This window comes from Schistocerca serialis, chromosome 6 (assembly GCF_023864345.2).
Source record: "Schistocerca serialis cubense isolate TAMUIC-IGC-003099 chromosome 6, iqSchSeri2.2, whole genome shotgun sequence".
Classification (NCBI taxonomy): domain Eukaryota; kingdom Metazoa; phylum Arthropoda; class Insecta; order Orthoptera; family Acrididae; genus Schistocerca; species Schistocerca serialis.
This window is the reverse complement of record NC_064643.1, coordinates 55825920-55829557: the sequence shown is the minus strand read 5'-3', so window position 1 is coordinate 55829557 and position 3638 is coordinate 55825920.

Here is a 3638-nt window from a genome sequence, read left to right as displayed (position 1 = left end):
CTGGCTTAACCTAGCGTCTTATTCCTCCAAACACGAGGCCACCGGAGCGGTCCCTGCCACCCTTATGTTCGACTACATCCTTGATTCGCCCCTTTCTAATTTATGGAATATCGACGATCTGTTGCCAACCTCGATTCCTTTTGGTGTACTTAGGAAGAACTCAGAGCATGCCAAGAGGAACATCGAATTGGCTCACTGGCGGCAAGCCCACCGAAATAATCAAGGTAGGAGACCATTCCAGGGTAGGGTTGGCGATAACGTTTTCATTAAGAATTTTATAGGCCACGTGGTGAAGGATGAGAGAGGTCTCGGTAAACTGTCTCTACGGTTTCAGGGCCCATGTATCGTGGTTAAACTCTTGAGCCTCGTCAATCTTAGGGTCAGGGAGTTAGCTACAGGTAAGACCTTCAGGGTCCATTTGAACCACTTAAAACTTGTGAATTAAGTACTACCGTAGAACCTCTCTCAGAGAGAAAAGAGGCAGTATGCTGCGGTGCACTCTCCCCACTGTCAATTACGCTCCTTCTCAAACAACAGAAGGAGGCCCCCGCCACCAGAGCTCCAGAGCACGTGATTTGTCGCCTTCTTCAGCGGCTGCCCAACATTCGACAAGTCGCTCGGTGATCCGGCTGGGTATAAACCCACATCAGCCCAACCAATCCCCGCCGCCGGGCACTGCTGCTTCTGCACTGCTCCTTCCGTCACGTGCCGTTCACAGTGCCCTCCTTCCGCACTGAGCCTGCACACTTCAACCAGGAAAACCAAAGATAAGTCACAAAGGAGGTGACTATCGGTACCGGTACCAGAGGTAGTTCGGCCAGCAAACCGAGCCGCCAGGGCTCAGCCTCTGCCTCCCCTTTTTGCAATAGTTTTGTGTACGACAAAATCCATTCTGATTACCTCCGTCCATCTTAGCGAGTTTCCCCTGATCTGCTTAAAGGCCTTGTGAAAGAGAATATGCATGTATATTATTAGTTTATATATTTAAGTTTGGCTTTAACTATTTGTTTTATCTGAGGTTACAAGTTGTATTTATCTCGCTAAAGGGAGTCTCATTATTTGTTAGTGTATATCCTGTTATTGTTTGAGGGTACTGCCTCGCGTGTGCTTTATGTTCCCAGCTGATTGCGAAACTCGCGAGTCTACCATGGTGTTTGCAGCCGTTACTTCTGGGCCGCTACTTTGGCGGCATCCTGCCCAACTCCTGAGGTCTAAGTTAATGTCGCGGGAGGGCTTTGTCACGTCGTCTGTTATACCTAGCAAAAGTTGAGTAGTTTTCTTATTCCTTGCAGCTATACCTGGGTTGGGCGATTACCGCCAAGATTGTAGGCAGTGGAGTTTAGCGGGACTAACTCATGAACTTTTGTAAATTATAATGAAGCTGTTGAACCTCTTACTGTTCATTAAAGAAGAGTGTTCATATTTTCTGCTATCTGTTCTTCATAAAATCGGATGTGCTCTGTATTTGGTAAATGTAGTTTCCCTTTACTGAGCGATTCAAATTTCATTCTTACTGTTTATAAACTCAGACGTTTGTTTTTATTGACTACTGTTTCCTTTTGCTTATATTGGTAAATTTCAGTAGTTTGTCACTTTATATGTCACTGTAATTCTGATGGTTTCATGTTGTTATTAATCTGAAATTAAACTGAACAGTAAGTTTTTCTTAAATAAATGTTAATTTGGTGAAGACGATCAATTATCTGATATGTCACCCTTCCATTTGTTGATGTTTGGTCCTTTCGTGCCGTTACGTGCCTTTCAGGTTTCATGGCGAGGCTAGTGTTGAGTCCAGCAGCATTCTCATAGAAAGGCACTCGCTGAAATACTCCAACGATGTAGACAGGACACTTGCAGTAGGTCAGCATCTGTGTTATGGAGAGAGATAAATGAGCACCAGCAAGAGTGTTGTATTAAGGCGTCTTCAGAATGGCTATTGTATTGCTGTGGGAAGCGACTACTGCGTCCCATTAGCCATGCGATAACGTGAGAAATACAGAAACCCGTCAGCTTTGTGTCGCGGAAAGAGTACTGGACAGTGAGAAGATGTTACGTGTTGTGACCCTAGCCTAATTTTAGTGCCCCAGCAACAACAAAATGGCGTGAGTCTTTCAGTAAGTTAGCAACTGTGCCTCGGAGACACATCCAGAGGAAGTTCTAGGCTTAGACCATTGCTGAATTGCAGCAGCATTATTATAGAAAGACACTCGCAAAAATACCCCATCAAAGTCGACGAGGAACTTGCAGGAGGCCAGCAGCCATGTTAGTGCCAGTACGACTGTCATGTCAAAGCGTGTGCATAATGTCTTCTGCGTTGAGTGGCGGAAGCGATTACTGTGTCCTAGAAGCAATGCGAAGGGGAGAGAATAAGAGCAAGCAGTCTCCTTTCTGTCGCAGAAAGAGTGCTGGACTATTAGAGGATTTTCCATGGTTTGACCACAACTTAATGACAGCAGCAGTATAATAGAAATACACATGCTGAATGACTCCAGCAGCGTGATAAAGACCCGCGTGATTGAGAGACAATTCCTGATGGGTATAGTATAGTATAGTGGGTAGGGGCACTACAAATGCACTTTCTGCACAATAAGTTGGAAATGTGGGTCTCACGGGGAGCGTGCCAGAGATAAGGCCCTGCAGTCGCCTTGTAAGCAGGAGATCCTGGGTTCGAGTCCCGGTCGGGGCATACAGTTTCAACGCCTGTAAGCAGCTCAAAACGACGGTATTCCATTGTAATTTCATATTTCTAGAACGGCCTCAGTAGTGTCACTGAGACACATGTGCAGAATGTCTGTAACAGTGGAATGACGAAGCACTTTTTATTTCCCAGTGACAATAAGGTGGCACGATAGTTACATTAAGTCAGCAACTGCGCCTCGGGGACAGGTTATTGGTCACCCAGAAGAGGTCTCATGGGAGACCAGAGATAATTCCAGCAGCATTCTAGTAGAAAGGCACTTGCAGAAATATTCCAACAATGTCGACGAGACACTAGCATTAGGCCAACAACAGCCGTGATATGGGGAGGAAAACTGAGCACTAGCACGAGTGACAAATTAAGACGTCTATAGAATGCCTATTGTATTGCAACGGTGAGGCTGTTACTGTTTCCCAGGAGCAATGCATTCGGGTGAGAATTGCAGAAAGCAGTCAGCTCTGTTCCGCAGAAAGGGTACTGGAGACCCGTAAGAGGTTCCATGTTGTGAACCTAGCCTAATGCTACCAGCAGTGTAATAGAAATACACATGCAGAATGACTGCAGCAGTGTGACAGCGACTCTTGCAGTAGCCCAGCACCCGTGTCGTGGAGAGGTAACTCCTGACAGTTGTCATTAGTGTCAATGTGACCCTTTAGTAGTGCTATGGCGAAGCAGTTTCTGTGTCCGAACGTCAATCTGCGGGGGCGAGGGTTACAGTAACTTTACAGCTGCGCCTCGGTCACAAGCTACTGGACATCCAAATAATTTTCCGTGGTGTCATCGAGACATATGCAACAGGGCAGCCTGATAGACAGGTAAACATTGTATTATTACGAGTAGCTGAGCATTGTAGCTTGATTCTTTTCTGAGAGATGCTGAGGGTGCTGAAAAATGTCATACAGTGGTTAGGCCAGCATTATATGGAGGATAATGATGTTTC